The following is a 21834-nucleotide window of genomic DNA, read 5'->3' on the forward strand; positions in this document are numbered from 1 at the left end:
TTCTCATTTTGACTGATAAGCATTTTTTTTTTATAACAAGCTTTTTAAATCCTACACATTGTACCAATAACAATATGTAAAAATTAATTTATGAGCAGGGCGGGCAATCAGTGCTTCCATAGGATTAACACTGGAAGAAAATAGGGGTTTAATTCAGTCTGTGACCTACGCACACAGTTTTTATTGCTTTTTTAAATCTCCAAAATCTCTTCAGCGTTGTAGCGTCAAGTGCAGAGAGACAATAAAATACTGGGTTTAGTGTTAAAGAACTAAATGCCATTTTTGCCCTTACTGTATGGAAATACGCCAAGGCTGCTTTGGCAACATTTAGATATGGGCTTGAACTGAAAAAGTTGAAGGCTGTCGCTCGTGTGCTCTGGCATTTTGGCATAATTTTACTTATTATATGTACAGCCAGGCGAGAGCATTAACAGCTCAAGCAGTAAAGCAAATCTTTATTTAAATAACACATTTCATTGCATGGGGAATACAGTGTGTTTCACAGAAAGCCAACGATCATTAGAAGAATATGCATATGCATGGGCACAGGTTTCACTCGCACACTGGTGGGAAAGAGGACATATTAAGTGTGCAGCCTGGCGGTTTCCAATTAGAATTTTTTTAGTGTCAGAAAATGAATTTCCTCCGTGGATTGTGGTGAATTTTTAAGCATCAACATGTGTCCTTTCTGCATCAAATAAAGCTGGACTTTATTTCTGTAAAGGAAACATAAAAACCTTTTCTTTTCTAAATAAAAGGTTCTGTTTTGTTTGGTTTTTAATTTTACTGAGAGGGAGGAAAGCGTAGGGGGAAAACATATAATTTTCCACATATGTGCATGCTGTATAGATTGCTAAATGCAAAATCACAGTGACAAATTGCACAAAGCCCAAGTGAAGCACTGCAAGTTATTTGTCTTTTTAACCGCAATAAGTGTCTCAAATACAATCCTGAGCTTTCCATCAATTTCTAGAAAGAAAAAAAGACTCTTTGCAGACATATTTAACTGTGCCAGTGTTCCCATTTGGCATTTTTTTGGTTTCGTGGCTTCGGTAATGTTGATAAATGGTGAATCCAAATCCAAGTCTCGAATTTCCCAGACGCTCTCTATGCATTTCTCCACAGTCTATGGTGGGAATAGATTCATATAGAAAGGCTATTATCCATCCAGCTGTCCATCTTCACCCTCATTCACGTATTCATCCATCCATTCTCCAGACCAGATGTCCTCATGGCATCTTCCCCCAGCTCCTTTACAGCCAAATCTCTGCATAGTGCATGTAATGCGCTCCTAGTGGATTCTGTAGTGGTTTTATGCCAATGCAGGAAGAAGGGCTGACATTTGAAAAGCATGTCGCCAAAGGTTAAGTTTAGGTAGTGCAGTGTGTAATTAAAGTGCTTGATTGGACACTTGGAGGATTTAATATTCATCCTTGAAATTGATCTTGTTGTAAAGTAGTTGCTCATGAATAAACCCAGCACTGCATTTGTGTGTCAGTAGGTGGTTGTACTACTGGATGGATTGGCAAAAACTAAAACTGCTCTAAAGTTCACAGTTGATGCATTTCTCCACCATGCTGATCCCCCAGCTTCATTTCCACCAGCAGGTTGATTTTTGATCCAGAGTGAACGTGTCCTGCATCAACTGGCTGGAGCGTCATGCAATTTGGCACACGGTTGCTGTCCCTCAGTAATTGGCGTCCTTCGGCGTTATCACAGCAGCAGCTGAAACTGATGACATCTGAACTAAAAACTCCAGATGCAAGCCTGTAAATCGCGCGCCTATTCGACACCCTCTTTAAAGCAGAACAGAGAGGAATACATCATCATTATTATTAACTGGTGTCTTTCTGTGAGCAGCCGGTGGTTATTTGATTGTTGGCGCTTTATTTTACAGAACAGGCTCTTCCTGAAAATAGAAGAGGAAATGAAACAAAGCAGCAAATGACACCAGCGCGACGCCAAACAGAAAGTCTCATATTAGGGTTCACATTTTAAAGCCCTGTGTGGGAATGCAGACACACAAAAATCGTTCATGTGTGTGCTGCAGTGGCATTTGAACTTGAAATAAACCTTTATTCTTTACACATTTCCACTTCTGCAAACCCATGAAATGTAAATGCCACACATTCTGGGTGTTCAGTGTCAACAGAGTGTGTCACTCTCGGAGCTGACGACTGCCTGCATATTTGCGAACAAGATTAGCTGGACAGAAATATCCGTATGGCTTTCAGGGGCTGTACATTCACCAAACACAGGATGTCTCTCAAGACTGGAGAGAGGAAGGAGAAAGCTTTTGAATCCCTGAAGCTTCACTTCATAAGATCTTCCGGCGCCATGCTCTTTTTAAGAAAAAAAAGTTGGACTTTATTCTAAAAAAGATGTGATGGTATTATTTATATATTTTTTTTGAAAAAAGAAAGCTTTTGCACTTTACCATTTGATGATAGAATCCTTGATGCCTTCGGGATCTCAGCGGGACGGCTTATTTGAAGCAATTGTGTTAATTTTGCTGTAAGAAAGAAGATTATGTTTTTCCAGCTGTTATTTTGATCAAAATAAGTGGTGTCTATTATCTCTCAAGTTTAAATGCAATATTATATTTGATGATAACAAAGAATATTATCCGCTCTGTATCCACAGTTGTTGTTAGCTATTAAATAAGTGGAATGATGCACAAGAAAGCGAGAATGAGATTGTAGTGAGAAGAAAACATGTTTTATTAAATATGATGCGTAATCTAGGGGTGACAAACATACGGCTCGCAGACCAGAAATGGCACGGCAAGGGGTGCAGTCTTGCTGGTTGCCTTTCTAACATCCAGTGAGTTAAAAATAAGGAATATATAAGATGCACCATATATTAGAGCCAAATGTTAAAAAAACAACAGCATTTAGAGCGGTCTGAAGCCTGCTCTTTGTCTGATGTAGGTTTCTATCTGCGCCGCAGTGCTGCGTCTCCTTTGTTATATTTTTCACTTCCAGCGAGGCAAAGGTCTGAACTGCATGCAGGTCGCTTCAGCATCCCGACTCCTCTGCTATGAAGCCATGCTGCTCTAATAGCCACAGTAAGCTGTTTAGCATCATCATCATCCTGCTGAAATATATAAGCTTCCGTGAACAGGACATCATCTGGATGGAAGCACGTGTTCTTCTAAAACCTTTAATACCTTTATAGCACTGATGGTCCCTTTCCATATGTGAAAGCTGACAATTCCATAGGCACTAACGCATCCCTATACCATCAGAGACAGCAGGTTTCTGAACTTAACTCTGATAAGCCAGACAGTCCTGCCCTCCTTAGATTCAATTTAATCCAATTTTACTTATATAGCGTCAAATCACAACAGTCACCTACAATAATACAACAGAGAAAAACCCAACAACCCCCTATGAGCAAGCACTTTGGCGACAGTGGGAAGGAAAAACTCCCTTTTAACAGGAAGAAACCTCCTGCAGAACCAGGCTCAGGGAGGGGCGGCCTTCTGCTGTGATTGGTTGGGGTGAGAGAAGGAAGACTGGACAAAAGACATGCTGTGGAAGAGAGACAGAGATTAATAAGACGTATGACTGAATGCAGAGAGGTCAAAATGAGCTTTGATCCAGAGAAGACGGCGGCGTTTTAGAATTATGTTGACATATGGCTTCTTCTTTGCATGATGGAGCTTTAACCTGAATTTGTTAATGGCACGGTGAACTTTCACACACAATGACTTCTGAAGTGTTCCTGAGCCCATACTGTGATTTCCATGACAGAATCACGCCCGTCTTTAATGCAGTGCCGCCTGAGGACCTAAACATCACATGCATCCAGTATTGATTTTCAGCTTTGTCCCTTGTGTACAGAGATTTCTCCAGATTCTTGGAATCATTTCATGGTGTTACGTACTGTAGATGATGAGACATTCAAAGTCTTTGCAATTTTACATTAAAGAAAATTATTCTGAGTTTGTTGTAATGCGCATTTTTGCATATTGATGAACTAATTCCTAGCTTTACTCATGAAAAACTACCCCTACTTAAGATGCACATTTTATGCTCACCTAAATAGTTGCAAAATGTTTCTCCAGCATTTTTTAGGACCATTTTTCGAGACCCTTTTTGCCCCTGTCCTTAATTTCCACATTTTTTGCTGGTGCTATCAAATTAAAAATAAGACAATATTTTCTTAGAATTGTAGATTATTTTATTTTATTTAGAAAAAGATTTTATTGGAGTAGGTTTGGACATATATGTTTAAAAGATATGATAATTGATTAGGCTAACAGATGAATCAATAAAATCGAGTGCTTTATTGAATAAAAATATTTCACTATCCACCTTTCTTTAAAAATCAACTGTAAAGGGATATTAATCAAACAAGACAATAAACTCGGAAGGATTATTAATTATTTTGGTGATTATTTCTAATCACTTCATGTGTAAAATGTCTGAAAAGCATGGGCATACTCCCATATAGTCAGTTTACGTTTGATTTTTTTAAAAGAATTATTCAATAAATTGCTCAATTTTATTGATTCTTCAATAGACCGAATCAATTATATATAAAAAATGCACGTCCAAACCGATTCCAATCAAAATATAGCTATTTGTGGAATCCTATTAATAAAATGTATCTGTTTATATCTATATTAGTTATTTTATTATTAATATATATTATTATATTTTCCCCGGCTCTTACATTGTTTCCTATTACAGTGTTTCACGCCTCTGTTACGTCCATTCATGACATCTGAATGTTCATTGAGGTGAATGACTCCCAGATTCTCAGGGGGAGGGAGGGAAGGATGAGGAGGAAACGGGGATGGAGGGGGCCTCCGAGGGGGTGATGATGAAGTCAATAAATAAGGGCAAGTGAGGCGAGTCAAAGAAGAGGATTGCGCCGCATTTCACGCGACACGAACGTCCCGACATGTGTCCGTGTGTACAGTGCGTGCTTTACAGTGGAATTCCTGTAGAGAGCAGTAGATAGTTTTAATAAGTGCTTACACCGCCGAGCGCTGCCCTTACTGTACCGGGCATAAGCGGAGGGAGGAGCGAGCGTGTAGTATTTCTTTTTCGCTTCTTTCCCCCGATGTCGTTGCAGCCCATCCAAACGCTACTGGAAGGCAACAAAAAGAGGAAACAAACGGCTTCAATCCGCGCTGAAGCTTTGCAGGAAGGAGCACTGGGGGTTGTTGTCCGAGCGGGGAGATAATTTGACGGTACAAGGAGCAGCAGCTTGGCCGAGGAATGGGCTCGGAGTGAGGGGACGGGGGAGCCATCCAGCGCTTCTCTACTGCTACACTTGTGCATGAACCCGGGGACTTTCTCACGCTTTATTTCCGCCTCGTATCCCAGCGGGAAGTTGTGTCCAAACCGCGTGGGGAGTAACTGAAGGTGAAGGTGAGTGTCGCGATCATGCCGAAACACGACGTTCACAGCGTGGTGGGCAGGCAGTTGTTTGGCGGCGCTAGCCTCAGTAGCCCGGGCTGGTTTGACAGATCGGATCAGCAGCGAAGGGTAACGCACGGAGTGGAGTCCAGCAGGGGCTGGGTAATCCTGCTCGTCACTCCGGCACCACCGTATCACTCCGGCTAGCAGTTGTCAGCATACCCAAAGTGATCGTCAGGGTACTGATAGAGCCTTTTTTGTTTGCTTTTGTTGCGGTTAATTGTGGTGTGTGCAGCTTGGCATTTACGCCTGCTGCACACTGACGCGCACGGTCAAATCACGCATGCACACGTGCACACACGCATAGGGGCTGATAGCCTAACTGATAAAGATCAGTAGCTATGACAGGCTACACCTACAGTCCTAAAGGGAACCTCAAGCGGCGGTTACCTGACCCTAATTTGGTTTCCAACTTTTTCTTCCCTCGGATGTTGCAGAAGTTGCAGTGCTGTCTGTAATCTAGTATCAGTAAGAGCACTGCAGATCAATACATATTACTATGACTTACGGCTCTAGTAAATTAACTTTTAAGTCAGGGGCGTTTCCAGGATTTTCTTTTTCTTTTTTTTACAGTGGGGTGGTGAAGGGGAGGTCCACAGGAAGTCAGAATATTTGATCAGAAAGAGGGGAAAAACTTTATTGTATTTTCAGGCTCCTGTGCAGCCCTGTGCACTAATGCAAGCAATATTAAATGAAAAGTAGTGTTGCACAAGAGTTTAAGCATCATTTTGTAGAGGGTGGGATTTAGACTCTTGAAGTAAAAGCTATGGCCATAATTTAGTAATAGTACTAAAGCTTATCATCAACACAAGTGTCTACAGTGAAAATAGTTATTATACAGATTGCACTTATTGAGTCATTAATGTGATTCACTGCAATCGTGCTGAGGCATATGATTCCACTTTCAATTCTGCTTTATCAATATCAATCTGCAAAAATAGCAATTTACTGTGCAAAGCTATAATGTATATGGTGGTTGAGCAAATCTACTGACTGTATGCAACCGCTGGTTTTATCCATGCTCTCATTCATTGGTGGGAGGCCAGTAATGTGTCACTGATGGGGGTTGTGTCACTCTGTTTCCCTCTCATGGACACCACAGCCCTGCTCAGGTGATGCAGAAGTAAGATTTTAAAGCACTGGAAATGATCTTGCATTGCAAACAGTCCTATAGATCAAAACGAGTATGCACTTTTAAGTTTGCAAGATCCTATGTTTGCATGTATTTTGTGCATTTGTGTAAATATAGCTGGTTACATAATAGTCCCTGTAATCCTTACAGGCTAGCATTTAGGACCTTTTCTCTTCCTGCTTCTGTCTATGCACAATTAACGCCCAGTACAGCTCTGGTGATCGCTGTCGGATCTGATCACTTTATATTGCACATATCAGAGCATTGTTCCAGTTGATCAGCACATTAAAGCAATTGCAGCTGTTAAATGCGCTGTTATGCTGTGCATCCACTAATACAGTTTGTTTTAGATAAACAGCTGCAGAATAGAGTACAGTTCAATACAGCAGGGTGGTTAAAGCCAGCTTTGGCATGAATGCCAAACCAAATGCAAAGTGTTGCCAACTGAACTGCTTAATGATGCCAAGAAAAACCTTAATAATGCTTGTTAATATGCAGCAGCTTCGACTGACAGACGACAAGCAACACTGACACCTTCATCATCCCCACGAGGCATGTGAGAATCCCTGCTGAAAACAACCACTGTGCACAATTGCAGATCGTTAGTAAATGCAACTGGGATTGTTCCCTGTGCGCACTCGCAGCTGTTTGCGTGCAAAAGCAGTCATCACCACATTACAGCACTATAATAATGAAATCACTTAATGTAACCACTCTGCTTAACGCCTTTCCTGGGTCTGGATTCTCAGCGGCTTGTGCTGTGCTGATAGAAGGTGACAGTCTAAAAGCTGTAGGCTCTTGCAGTCGAATCTATCAAGCTTGCAACAGAAACACTTTCTCTGGCTCAGTGAAGCATGTATCAGATAGCAGACTATAAGGTTTTAAACATGCTAACCAGCTGCAAATCTTAACATGGAGAGTTTTTACATTTGGAAGCGCTTCAGAGATAGAGAGCAATTTGCACATCAAAAGGACCTGAAACCTAAAAGTGTATTAGTCATATTTTTGGACGAGGCTCTAAATGACCGTACAGTCTTGGGGTTTAATACAAAAGCAGTCTAAAAGTGTTACTTTATGTCAGATGAGGTGATATGACCCCAGATGGCTGCGATTCATTAATCATTAGCTATCAGTTTAAATCTCAGGGTTCTGTCCCTGGGTTGATTATTAGCCTTGGACAAATCCACCATTCGAGTGCAGCTGTGTTCTTTAGAGGTCCGTTTAGAGGCTGTGACTGTAAATGGACTGAAAATGAGGTGTGAGACAAATTTAAGTGATGTTTTTTACACTCAAACTTTTATTAGTGTAAATGTATTTATTTTTTCTATGCAAAGAAGAAAAGCAAATAAGAAATCCTGGCTCTGCTTGTTGACTGAGTGTGTGATGTAACAGGGTTGCCTGAAAGATCACAAGGATGGTGGATCTTCTCTTCTCTTCTCTGGGGCTCCTTATGGGGGCCAAGGGTGACCTTCAGTCTCTCCTGGCAGCAAGCACCCCAGCGGGCCTCTCTTTTTCAGACGCTCTTTCTTTTCGTCTTTCTTCCTGGCCTCCTTGCTCTTTTTCCTTCTCCTTATTCCTCCCCCTCAATCATCTACTCCCATCCCCTCCCTTTTCCCCATGGTGGGGCAGCAGAGCTGAATGCTAAGAAACGTAGAGAGTTCACTTATATAACCTCGACTGTGCAGCTGATGTCCTGGTCTGTATCTGCTGTATAATGATGTCAGAGCTGTCTAGAGAGGCAGAGGGCATGCTGGGTAGGCCAATATGTCAAGAGCTATTCCTGAACCTAGTATGGTGAATGGGTTCAGTCCAAGTTTTCCTTCCTTTTTAACCTCCTAGAGTCCATTTGGACCTAAATTCCAGGTACTGAATATAGAATTGACAGTCTTGGTAAAGGGTCATAGATTTTATTGGATCATGGATTTTATTAGCACAGGTTGTCACAGTACTCATGCACTCTTTTCCCCATAAATGTACATTCTTGATTACCATAGGACATGTCAGTTATTCACTGGTCTTCACTGTCTCTTTGACTTTAGTTGCCCAACATCTGTGAGTTGACCCACAGAGTTTTTGCCTTCCACTAATTAAACCATGAATCTAAATCGTGAATGGATTTCATAGATGTTTTGAGCTTTATTCTGATGGGTTTTATCAGTAAAAACATCCTGTACAAGTGCTCATGATGTTTGATTCAGTTTGTATTTATTCAAGCGAAGAAATTGGCCTCTTTATGCACAAAGAGAGTGCTCAGATGACTAACCAAACATCCAGCATCTTTAACTGAGTGTGCCTATACATGATTATGCATACTAATTAATGAGTCCAAGCATGCAAGCAAACAAGAAATGATGTTAACCTGCATATTTAGATGGACTTTAGGGCTATTGGAGAGTTTGCCGGCCCTGTATAATGCTTGCAAATGTACAGGTTTGACGGTAGCTTGGAATAACATACAGAAAACTAGGGATTGCTCTTTCTTTGTGACAGTGCTGCAAAAATTACAGAATTCTACTTATTTCTGTCACTTATAATGAATTAGATTAATTAGATCCCTAAACAAAACCTGTGCATTTACAATAAATGCTGTGAACCTGTTACCCTTTTACGAGCACTATCTCCCATTTATTTCTGTATAAAGGCAGTCTCCGCAGCCCAAAAAGTAGCGTCATTGTTAAAACCTTTGTTTTTTAGGGCTTGATTTGCTAAAGCTGAATGGACATATTTATTTATCAGATTGTTAGAAATACAGTAAATTCACTTATTTACTGAACACACCCAGACTCGCTGCCTTTAATATAAGCGAACCAATTGTTCTTACATTCGTAGTCACTCCCAAAGGCTGTTGGCTCCTAAGCCCTCAAATGAGTGTAGATTTGGTCTCATTTTGTTTAGGGACACAGAAACCACAGTTTCCCTCCCTTTTACTGACTCAACATGTGACACAATTTTGATACACACAACTATCAGTGTAGGATTAGTGTCCTCCTCAGTTACACTGTGTGCACATCTAGCTGACAGCCCAACACATTAGTGAGAAATGGCAACGCTAATCCTAATATTAGTGATAGGTGAAAGTTATGCACCAAATACAAAAATGCATATGATGTTAGTATCAAATATGAAATTGCCAGAACAGTGGTAACATCCTTACTATTAATTACACGCATGTCCTTATAGTTTGGTAATTTCATTAGACTTAAACCCCCAAATAACAAAATGTGTTGAAAAATCGAATAATCCACTGTGAAGAAGAGTAACGCACAGAGTTTGTGTTCCAGAAATCAGTAAAGACCTGGATATTTTAATTACTGAATAATTGATTATTTTTAAATTGCTTGAATAACGCCAGACAAACCAGTTTAGTTCAGTTTACCAGTTTCTAAGCCCCAATATCTTCGTGTCATGTGTTTAAGTTCTTGCTGTACAACGCAGAAAAGTGCAAATATATTAGTTTTGACATTTTTGTCCTGATGTTTATCAAAAATGTATTCATATTATTTATTTCAATTACCAGACTGTTGGTTCGGCTGCAGTTTAATAGCAGGCCATCCTGCTGTAATGTTTTGGGCACACAGTAATGGTTCTAATGGAAAGTGGCAATTCAGACCTCATTAGCAGAGAAGAATGAGTCTAACCCTCCAGTGTGATGTCGTAGCTGGTTTGCGTGTTGCATTCAGAGGCCCGTGACGCTCCACCGCTGATAAGCATGCTGTGTTGGTGAGCAGGACAAGAGATTATCACTCTGCTCTGCACCAGTCTTCACACAAACCTCTGGGGGTCCTGCTGTCTTTTAGATACTGCAGCATCTCATCCCTCTAGCACACAAACACACTAGTAGATGTATTACATCAGATGTCAGCCAGCAGCGGGTACCGAGTTTGTGGTTTTCTTTTTTTTCCCCCTTTTTCATAGTGTAGTATGTTTGGGCCCCTCCTTTTTGTCTTCTCTTTGTAGGTTAGGTTTCGTTTTAATGCGTAGTTGGGGTTTTCTTTTCAGTTGTTTCTGTTAAGCAGTGGTTTCAATGCAGATGGTTACCAGAGGCTCCCCTGCTTTATCTTTTGTATTTCTCATTCCCATTGAACCGTCGCTGCTCTCTCCTGCCGCTCCTCTTTGCCAGCTTTTGCTTCACCACCTTCCAAATCACCGGGAAAAATAATAACTTGTAAAATGGCCTTTATTGGCCAGAAAGAGCTGCAAGAGTGTTTTACACAGCCGCCCTTCTTTCTTATTAACGCCAGTCAGCTTGGCTCTGCCGGGGTACGACTGGGGCCACTCACAACTAGCTTTTCATCAACGGGAATACTTGGCACCAAGGGCTGTGAGGTTTATTTCTGCCAGGGTGAAGCGTAGCACTTTACGAGGTGGAGTCCATCCGACGTTTGCTGGCACTGCTTCCTCTCTCTCTTGTCTCTCTGTGAGAGCCACCTAAGTTTATGCAGATTTGTTGACATGTTGAACAAGCAGTTCCCGTGACGCTAAAGTGGCTACTTACAAAAAAAAGTTATAAAGATTCAGAGCTTAATCCAGACAGATTCCCTACATGGGCATCCAGGATTAAATGGGCAATAATGCTTTCATTATCTTCGCCCCTGGGGCAGAAGCTAATCGGCTCATAATCAGAGGTCCTTTGAGAACTCCTTGTGTGATTATAAGTTTGTGAGTACAACAGTGCAGGACGCTGAAAATAAAAGTAATCAAAGATAACTGTAAGTTTACTCTAATAATACTCTTGATTAAACTTTTTCCTGCACAGAAATATTTGTGGTAGCTACTAAAGAGCTTTTAGCCAGAGCTTCAAGAACATCATCAGCACTGTAATTATGATCTGCTTTGATTAAGTAACACAGATTTGTTGCTTTTAGTGTGAGAGGAGCAGCTGGTACCTCAGACCTCAGGCACACAAGCCTGGAGACCAGTTGGCAAACCCCCTGGCAACCTCTGGTCGCTGGGATAAAAATGTGTACTCCGTAGCTGGTTGGTTAGTGAGTGGTTGCAGGCAACCAAAGCAGTTGCACAGAGGTTTTCTGTGCAGAGCATGCCTTTCGGTGACAAATTTTACCAAGCGACAGCATGCAAACTTCATCAAGCTGTGACCTGTTACCAGTGTGCTGTGCATCAGTCTCTTACATGTGTAGGAAAAAACCCCAACCGCTCATTTTAACCCCGGAAAAACCCTGCTGATAGCTGTTTTAAATGCTGTCTTAGATTATTTCTAATGTCCTGGATGTATCCCTGTACTAAGGATGTGCCAGTTGTCAGTTTCTTTATAAATACTAATTTTCAAAATGTCGATTTACTGATAGGCAGCATCAAAAACTGATGTTTTTTGTTTTTTAAATGTAAATATTTATTTTTACTTTGGTTTCTGTTTTTGCCAGTGAACCAGAGAAAGCTTCCTTAGGAAAAAAAAAAAGTCCTTTGGCTCTTCGTCACACTATTTTTGCATGATTTGCTAGTGCATAATTGATATGACACAACAAATTAGTCACAGGCATCAGTCAATGTATTTATTTACCATCAGGCAAACAGCAGCCGCACCATCATGACCAATATTAGGCCAGTGTATCGGTTAATCCCTAAACTGTGCATATGACACGTGTAAAATATCAGAAAATAGTTCAAAATGCCTGTCAAAAATGAAACATTGCACCTTTGAAAAAGCTGTTGTGTAAAAAGAATGAAGATCACAAAAGCTAAATACCTCGCAGCATATGGGAGCAGAGCGCAGCTGACAGGGCTACAAAGCAGTGGAGCCAAACGAACAAAATCTGCTGGAGTAACGAATAACTCTGAGCAAAGAGATGCTTATAACAAAAATCCACAGTTACAATTTTGGCTCAGACTCAAGCCTTGATATGGATACTCTGTCCTGCCAGCATTTACTGTACATCACTCAGCATTTCATTAGCGCAGAAAAGAAAAAGCCATGAGTACAGGATAGTTTGACCTCCTTTATCCTATCAGTGTGTGTTTAACGTGTTTGCCTTGCTGCTGCTGCGCTGTATTGTTGAATAGAACTTAACTGGGATTACTTCTTTTGGGAAACCAGGATTTAATTTCTCTATGAAGCCAGTGCAGCTCGAATTCCGCTAAAACCCCCGGATTTAGGAGCTGAATGAATGGTCGGCCGTAGAAGCAGGAGTTTTATTGCTCCCTCTTTTTCCTAATCTGTCACGCTTGAGGAAATTTAGATGGACTCGTTCCAACACCTGATGGTTTGGCAAGATCTGAAACGCCACCTCTTAATCTTTGTAATTTTATTTATTTATTTTGTTTTGGAAGTGAGGATAAGGCCATTACTTATTCCGTGCAGTGCTGCAAAGTAGCTGCACTTACAGTTGGCCTTCGGGAGAATAGCATGCAGCTTTTCATTAGGACCAAGGCTTTTCACTTTAGATGGTGTGGAAATAGAAGTGTAGTAATGACGCCGTGTTTTGCTTGCTCTACAGCACCAGCCTTGCTCGTCGGGTGCTCGTACAGTCTCTACTAAAGTACCCATTTCAGTGTGACCACTAGCCATCTTCTAGATGTTTTCAACTGATTTTATTTTAGTGGGATATTACTCAACAAATAAGAGTGTAAATTGTGCTTGCACAGAGGATGTTACAATTGCATTTTCAGTGCTTACATTTGCAGCTGTACTGCAGCACTTGCAGAAATAGAATAGAATACCCTTATCTGTCATTGTATGAGTATAAGGCAAAATTTGGAAGTGGAAGCTATAAACAATCGTTGTTAATTTCTGAAAATTTGAATATTAATTTAACAATGCTGAAAGTTCAACTGTTTAGCTCTATGCACACATCCTCCTTGCACGTTGCTTTAAAGTTGAAGGTTGGTTGACCCAAGACCTTTCAAGCTCTAGTTAGTTAACCCTTTTATATATATTTTTGTCATATATAATTCAGTGGTACCTATACCATATCTGCAACTAGCAGCCACTTCAAGGTTGAGATGACTTGCCCACTTTGTGCTGCTAAAAGTTATTTCGCTGACTTTTATTGTCACTTCTTGGTATCTGGCCACCACATCGCTGCTAATCCTCTCCTGTGTGGACTTCCGTTTGTCTCATAATGCTTCTGTGGTAGCTGCTTATCTGCTACTTCTGTCAAACTGTTTCAGCTTTACGTCACTGTTTTGGGTAGCTGTAACATCTTTGGTACCTGCTAACTAGTTTATATGCTCTGCCTCTTTGTGTCTGAGTTGCTGTGGTCCCTAAATACTTCCACTTTGCAATGATACCACTGGTAGTTGATCAAGAAATATCTAGGAGGGTCAAAAATTCACCAAATCACGTGTTGCAATAGTGACATCCTATTACGGTGCCATACTCGCATTCGGTGAACTCTATAGAATGAAGTACGGCAGACTTTATAGCTGGGTGCTTAAAGATGAAGAAACTTTGTGGCCCACGGCACAAGTACCACTTTGTACCACTAATCCATCTACTACTGTTAGTTACTGTTAACTAAAAGTCCAATCAGTTGTTGAAATTTGTTATTTCTATTTTTCTGAATGAACCACTGATTCTGTATACACTCTGGTATCCCTGGTTGGGAATCAGTGTTGTGCAAACACTTCGAAGTAACATCTGCTAAGTATTTGTGAGATATTATTACGTATTTAAAAAAGGTTTAGGACTCAGCTTTTAAGACTTATCAAGATTTGAATCAGCTTAGTTATGGCAGGTTGCTCTCGTTTCACTACTTTTTAAAGCAACTGCTTCTTAAGCCACAGAGTGACCTCTAGTTTGTCCATATGTGGGGTTTTCACAGTAGCAGTCCCAACTCCTGTCTGACTGATGCAAATATGAATGTGCATGCAAGATATTCCCCCGGGCTAAGGAACTAGACGTTGGTTTATGTTATGACTGTCTGTGAGGTTAAAAGATCACTTCAGAGTTTAGTTGAGCTCCTTTGAAGTGTGACCGACAGTTACCCACACTAGGCTCTCTGTTATTGCGTGCCGTGCACTTTTCTGTTTGAGGAAACTTTTTTTTTCTGACATCACATTTCCAAACATTTCTGAAGACGTCATTTGTCCCCCCCCTCCCCCCGATGGCCTTTTTCCCTCCTCCCGTCACGGCGAAGGCACCGCGTTTGACAGAAAGTGAAGCCGGCCACCGGCTGAGCGAGGTCAGCTCGAGCCCGAGTGTTTCTGTGAACATCGGTTTGTCAGCTGGCCTGTGATCGAATGATGATTGTGGAAATGGTCTGTCATTAAACACAGCTGCAGGTAGGCACACTGTGGCTTGTGGAGAGGCTTACTGTTAACAGGAAATGTCAGTCACCTTTACAGAAATTTGTTGGTGGGTGCTATATCGGGAGCGGGGTTATTAGTCATCTCCTGTTGATTAATATCTCTCCTGCACGTTGGCACATTAGCACAGTTGTTTTTCACACTTGCGTTTTCTGCTTTTTCAAGGAACAATAATAATAATGAGGGAGGATTATTGTAATTAGCTTGCACATTTTAAGAATGTGTTTCAAAACATTTAAATTTGTTATTAATACATATTCATATGAAGGCAATGGTTGTGAAAAACGGTGTGAGATCTGCCACTCGGTCCTGAAGGCTTAAAGTATTTTAATAATATTTCTAAAACGAGGCAATGTGACCTTTGTGACCTTTTTTTTTTTTTTTTTCTCTTCATCCAAAGCAACCCTACAGGCTTCATTTGCTGATGCTCGCTGTCTGTATGGATTTAACCTTTTAAAGCTGTTATAGAAAACTCACGCTGTGCAGCCAAGCTGAGCAAAAAACCCCACATGCCGACTTTGATGCTCTTCTTTATAACGCAGGATTGTAAACTCGATATCCGAAGGTAACGTTTTACAGATAACCAATAAATAAAGCTAATAACGGCATTTTAATCAGCAAAGAAAATCTAGTAATTAGTTACAGGCCTATCTTTCCTGTCAGACACTGTGAAATGAGATGATTTTTAGAGCATGTAATTAAAAAAAGAATATAATTAATTTGTTTTTATATCAGGAATCAGGTTTGCCCATCAGTCTATGTTTTGAATGAGTCAAAGGTGTAAACTGAAATGCTCAAAGGGAAATTTGTTCTACTCCACATGTGAAAATTGCAAATAATAAAGTGAAAGATAGAAGAGCCGGTCTTGTGCTTCCAGTCTTTCCTCAAAACTAAAAATCAATCCAGCGTATAGGAATGGTTGTTTTCGAGAAGGCTGCACTGCAAGGTCTTTCGGCCGATTAGGAGTATCCTGTAATTAAATTCGGAAAACTTCTTCAAGAATTACAGAAATGTGGAAGCAGTTTTAGATTTGAAAAACCCACCGAGGTCCCTCAGTCTACACACAGCCTTGCTAGCTTTGCTCAGTTGGAATTTGTGATTAACCCAGGGATCCGCGCAGCATTTTAACTAAGTCTATGCTTCAGGTTTTCTTTTAAATACCTCCAAGGATGGTTTAATCCACTAAAATATAGATGACAAAAGAGCCCAGCTGATACTGGCTTTCTGGGGTGGATGTCATTACTCATTGATTGCTGCAGTGGTGTTTTTGCTGACAGCACTCTCTCTGCTGTGCTTCACTGGGTGTGCGAACAGTGAGACTCGAGAAAGTCACAGAGAGCAGTGGCAGATAGTGTGAATGAAACTCACTCCTCTCACCCACGGCAGTCGTGGCAGATGGCTGCCCCTTTCTGAGCCGGGTTCTGCTGGAGGGAGCTTCCTGTTAAAAGGGAGTTTTTCCTTCCCGCTGTCATCTAAGTGCTTGGTCATAAGGCGTCGTCTGATTGTTGGGGTTTCCCTGTATCATGGTAGGTTCTTTATCTTACAGCATTAAGCGCCTTGAGGCGATCATTTTACCTGTTTTCAAAGCCAGCCTTTGTTAGTTTTTTGGGTTGTTTTAGATGTGCACTTCTTCTGAGTTTATTGTGCACAAAACATTTGTGTATATTGTACAGTCTGGTCATCCATGATGCTATTCTGCTACAGGTGCTGCAGAAAGTGAAGGACTGTAAACAGTGGAGTCTGAATGTTGCCGAATAAACAATTTCACAAAATCATTTGCATTTTGGTCAACGTATACGTCTATATCGGTATATGTATAGTAGGCCAGTATTGGTTAGTGGTCTGTCTCTGCATGACAAGATTCGCATGAGAGTCAAGGAGTGCTTTTCATCTCTACCTGTTAATTTTGCTAGCCAAGCAGGGATGGAGAGCTACACACTGGGAGGTCCAGAGAGCAAAGTTAATGCCAAGCACCCTGAGGCAGTGCATGTGCATGTGTGTATGCGTTTGTACAAGAACCAAGAGACTTTTGGATCTGGCAGCCTCGTGCATTCCTCATCTGAATTGTTTCAACTGCAGCCAATCAACAAACGCTGGCACATAGCAGAGATCTGTGTAGTCCAAGTTCATTCAGTTTCTCACTTGTACTGAAAGTAACAGAATTTATGTGTGGGCATGTAGTGAGAGCTGTGTTATATGTTAATGCATGTACTCGGATGGTGCTAATAGTATGCGTGGGAATATGTGTGTGCTTGTGTAATTCTGATTCTTAGAGCACGGTGTTTCTGCACCGTCTCAATGTGTTTGATGCCGACGACAGGCTCATGTTTCCCTCAACATAACTGGCCTTGCTAGAAGGAAACTTAATAGGCAAAGTGTGAGGCAACCACTCTGTGATTAGTTTGCACTACCGCTTTGAAGTAGCCTTTGCCTGGCAGCGCTGGACACAGAAATTCTGGCAAGCTGCACGCAAGCATTGCACACTTGCACAGCTTCTCAGACAAACGATACGCATGCATGTACGTGCATGCTTTCAAACCAGCATGTAAAACCCGCACATGCATGTTCACAAACATGCAGACAGCTGTTCTTAGTTACGACGTCGTCAGCTTCAAATTTTATAAATCACTGCCCTTTAATGAACACATGTTCACATTCATTTGCCTTTACTACTGACGCTGGCCCTTTTTTATGTCTCTTTTTTTTTATTATGGGTTAGCAATTCACCTCATTGATCAGTTCGTGTTTTAAACACTTGCATTTCATAATCGGCGCGTCGCTAGTTTGCACAGATTTGTGTATATACACAAAGGTGCATCCTTTTCATTTTTCCGCTGGCCGACCAGCTGCCTGTTTGTACAGCTCTGTCCAAACTGTCTCCAGTGAGCGGCTACTTCTGTGCCCAACAACAACTGTTCGGCTTTGTTTATTGCAAGATGACACTGGATGGCAAAAGCAGCTGCCAATAGCCCTGTATGACAGAAACAGCTTCTTGTTTAGGATTACTTTGACATGGGTACACTGTACCACTGCAAAATTCTCAAGCTGTGAATACTGTCCAGTCCTGAGCATGCATAAAACACATAAAACGCACCAGAGAAACATCAACAAGAGCAAACTGAAAGTACACTTGTAGCCCCATGCAGCACATGGATTTTAAGTAAAGCTGTTTTCAGGACTAAACTGATGATTGAAACAATGGATGAGGTGTGAAAGTGAACTGTGAAAATAATCAAATGAGTCCGCCGATGATTTATAGATTTGTTTTTAAGGTGGTCCAGGGTGACTGAAGAAGGTGACAAGCCGGCAGGCCCCTGAGAAGAAGCTCCGATTGCTGCTTGTGTTCTCTCACTCGTGTCCCTGACCCTTGTCCAGGTTGGACGGGCTCCAGCTGGTCCTCAGAGCGAGCGAGCTCTCCGTGCTTTCACATCTGTAGCCCTGTTTTTGTGCCAAGGCAGGCAGCGCTAACCCCTCTGACCTTCCATTCGGGTTTGTGTGTGAGAGGGAGCGAGAACTATAAACAGATGACATTACAGTGAGGAACTGGCATAAAGGGAGAAATGGTGCCAAGACCGTGTTTGTATTATGAGTTTGTTTATTCTCTCCGTGTTCATATCAGGTGTCACGTGAAAAAACATTGTTAACAGTCTATTGCTTCCCCTTGTTATTGGTTGTGTGCGCGTGTGTGTGTATGAGTGTGTCAGACCTTATCTGACACGAGGGATTAGCAGACTGAAGCCAGCCTCTGGTGTTCTTTACCCTCCCTGCCTGCAGAGGTCCATCTGATTCTTGTTGCCTTGCTGTTTTGGGTTTATTACCAAAAACGACACGATTGTCTGGTATTTTTTTTTTGAAGTAATCAGCATCTGAGACATGATATCCCCCACTGTATCAGTAACTATAAACTTGAATTTCGTTATGGAATTAAGGACAAAGTCAAAGGGAGCCAAATTTGGCGTGTAGGGCGGCCAACATTTACGTGCATCCAGCTGCCTTTGTGCTATAATTATAATTTTGAGCGTTCTCCTTCAGATGCTGAAGAACGTCAGCATCTGAATGAAAGTCTTGCTGTTGCAGTCTGACCCTGGGGGGTGGATTTAAGCTGCACCACCCTGTTAATGTCAAAGAAAATGTTGTGTATTTTTTGGGCTCGTGCCCCTGATAGTCTTCTTCAGTCTTTTAGACTGCACCCTCTTCTACTGCAAACTTTGCATCCTGTTTTCATCACCGGTGATGATCCTCAAGGCAGGTTTGCTTATTAGACAGGATACTGACTACCAAAGTTACTGCTAGCACCTGTTGTGTGGTTGTGCCTTTCTCCTTCTCACCGGGCGTTTTTACAATGATTTGCAAGCATCATTTTAAATGTGCAGTTTTTAAATAGCAGCCAAATTCCTAAACAAAAAGATCAGGCTTCGCACTTTTATTTTATTTAGCCTCTTTTGTCATTAGCGGAAGAATCTGTTTTGCCTGCACAGGATTCAGATTAACTTCACGTAAACAAGGGGTTCACAGGAAATGATGCAGCATGCAGCCCATCCTTTGTTAGTGTTTGCGATCTTATCTTGATCAAGACAGTCTCACTCTGCTCTTACCGTCTATCAGACTTCAGCCACAAACAATGGAGGGTTAATGAAATGTAGTAACTGTAACCTCTGATAAATGTTACTTTTAAAAAAATAACATCTGTCCCACCTATCCTTTTATTTTTTACTAATTTGGGGAAACTGTACCTTTAAAACTAACTCGAAGCAACTGCGAAATATGCAGGAAAAAGTGATGTAGTAAGCGTAGTGCACTCGAAAAACTCAAATACAGAAAACACTATAACGTGAAAGTAATATGCACTAAAACAACTGGTGGGAGGGCACCATTATGTTTTATTACTCTATTTAATGCCATACTGTATGTTCATCGTTTTGGCCTAATGGGAGTCTGTGTGCTTCATAAATGCAATAAATATGTATTTTGTTTTTGCATCCAACTGTTGTGCCAACAGATTTTATTATTAGAAATGAGCACCAGTGTATTTTCAGCGAGTGAATAATTGATTATTGAACCGTTTCTTTGGGAACAAAGGCCTCTCGCCATGCATACTGATGAGCTCATACAGTACATGCGCCTGCCGTGCATAGGGTACACACATCCCCATAAAAGGCCACTCAAAGGATATAAAACTGTCAGCAGTTGAAGCAGAGCATGGTCTGGTGCTATACTCTAGATCACGTATACGTGTTTGTCTGTGCTGGCTTTGGTCCTGCGGCACACTGCTGCTTCAGTGAATCAGAGTCCCAGAGCTTCTTTACTCTAGATTAGAGAAAGGAAGGAAATTAGAGAGAAAGAGAGAGCGAAAGCTGAAAATGGGTCAGACATCTAAGAGCCAGGCATTTCTTTTTCTAAGATGGGTGTCAAGACTTTATCCAATTGCTTCTCTTTCCTTCTTTATCTTACTTTGTCTCGCATGCCCCCCCCCCCAAACTCTCCCACTATTCCAGCCAAAGAAAAGTGCAAAGGGAGGAGAAAGTTATTATGCCTGGCATGGCTGCAGAGGACTGCCTTTAATTTGGACGCAACCCAGTTGATCAATCTCCTCATTGGCTCTGTTACAGCACTGTGTGTTTGTGAGTGAGAGTGCGTGTTCAAGCCCATACGTAACAGCTAAGCTTTTAAACTACGCAAACCAACAGAGTGTTCCAAAAGTAAAGCACACTGGATTAATTCCATGTGGAATTGACTTAACTCTGTAGACAGAGCCGCGGAGGAACAATGAATCAGATTAGAGCTGGAATGAGCGTTAGCGGAATAAATATTGCAACAAAGTCAAAATAAAGGACCATCAGATGCATGTGTGGAGTTCTATAGATGCTGATGTTAGACCGGGTCAACGGGTTTGGAAAGAGGGGCTCTTGAATGCACACACACACACACACACACACAGATGGAGGCATGCATTCACTCTAATTTACATTTAAGTAACTCTGCGTGATTTGCATACTGTGCAAACATATGGACGTGATTCAGCGGGTGGTTTGGCAAAGAGGGAGAGCCTGCAACATTTCCTTTTGAGGCTATTCTCTGGCATTGACAGCATTTAGCCGATTTCTTTTAGGAAGCATTAGTTATAAATGCATGACAGCAGCTTTCCAAAACAGCAGCCTGGGTCCCCTCAGAATTCATTTTAACAGGAAATCCCCGAAAGGAAACAATAACGTTTATTCATTTGTGTGCTGTAAGGAGCACAGGGTCAGTTATTTTCTCTTTATTCTAGTTAATTATTTTGTCAATAAAATGCAATAAAATGTTTGCGGGTTTTTTTTAAAAACTGAAAATAACTGTTTGTTAAAACAGCAAAAAGTGACCAATAGCCGCTTATCAGTACCAGCACCTCACAATGAGGCCTGCTCCCACAGGAAACAACACGGATAATGTTGTCATTCCAAAGCACTTACGTGACGTCACAATTGTGGAGCAAAAAAGCCAAACAACCTGCTCAGTTTGGCCACAATATACAGGTTATACTGTTTATAGACTGTACTTTGTATTACCTTCACTGCTGTTTGCTTGCTTTCTTCATACTCAGCATACAGCAGTGTGCAGCACTTCATGCATTTGCATTAAATGTCTTTATTATAGCTGTTTGTTTTTGGTTTTTTTTACTTAAAAAAAAAGGGCTACTGTGGCGGACCACCAGGTGGCTCCACTCACACACAAGTTGAAGGGAAGTGTGGGGGTGGAGATTTTGGCGCTGACTATATGTGAAGTTCGGTGAGTGAATAAAGTTGTTGGAGTGAGACACTGAGACCTCTCCTGTCGTTGTTACATTACCTCCACATTGGTGACCCCTGTAGTGAACATGCTAAGGCTCGACGACGAAGCCAGCTCTGGCCTGGAAGCATCGGCGGCCGCCGGACCTTCACCTCCGCCGATGGCTGCGTTTGCTGTGGCGCTTAAATTGCCGGATTTTTGGCTTCACGATCCTCCTTCATGGTTCATGCACGTAGAAGCTCA

General features: G+C 41.5%; 1 protein-coding gene across 1 annotated transcript in view; it reads left to right on the forward strand.

Annotated features, from left to right (window-relative positions):
- The first annotated feature begins 4854 nt into the window (after positions 1 to 4854).
- LOC102214383 (thyroid hormone receptor alpha-B) overlaps positions 4855 to 21834 on the forward strand; it is a 158572-nt gene continuing 141592 nt past the window's right edge. The window contains exon 1 of the mRNA XM_005725832.1: positions 4855 to 5384. The gene's annotated coding sequence lies outside the window, so the exon portion shown is untranslated. The remainder of the gene's footprint in view (positions 5385 to 21834) is intronic.

Source organism: Pundamilia nyererei, unplaced genomic scaffold, assembly GCF_000239375.1.
Source record: "Pundamilia nyererei isolate P.nyererei 1_Seehausen unplaced genomic scaffold, PunNye1.0 scaffold00017, whole genome shotgun sequence".
NCBI classification, from domain to species: Eukaryota; Metazoa; Chordata; class Actinopteri; order Cichliformes; family Cichlidae; genus Pundamilia; species Pundamilia nyererei.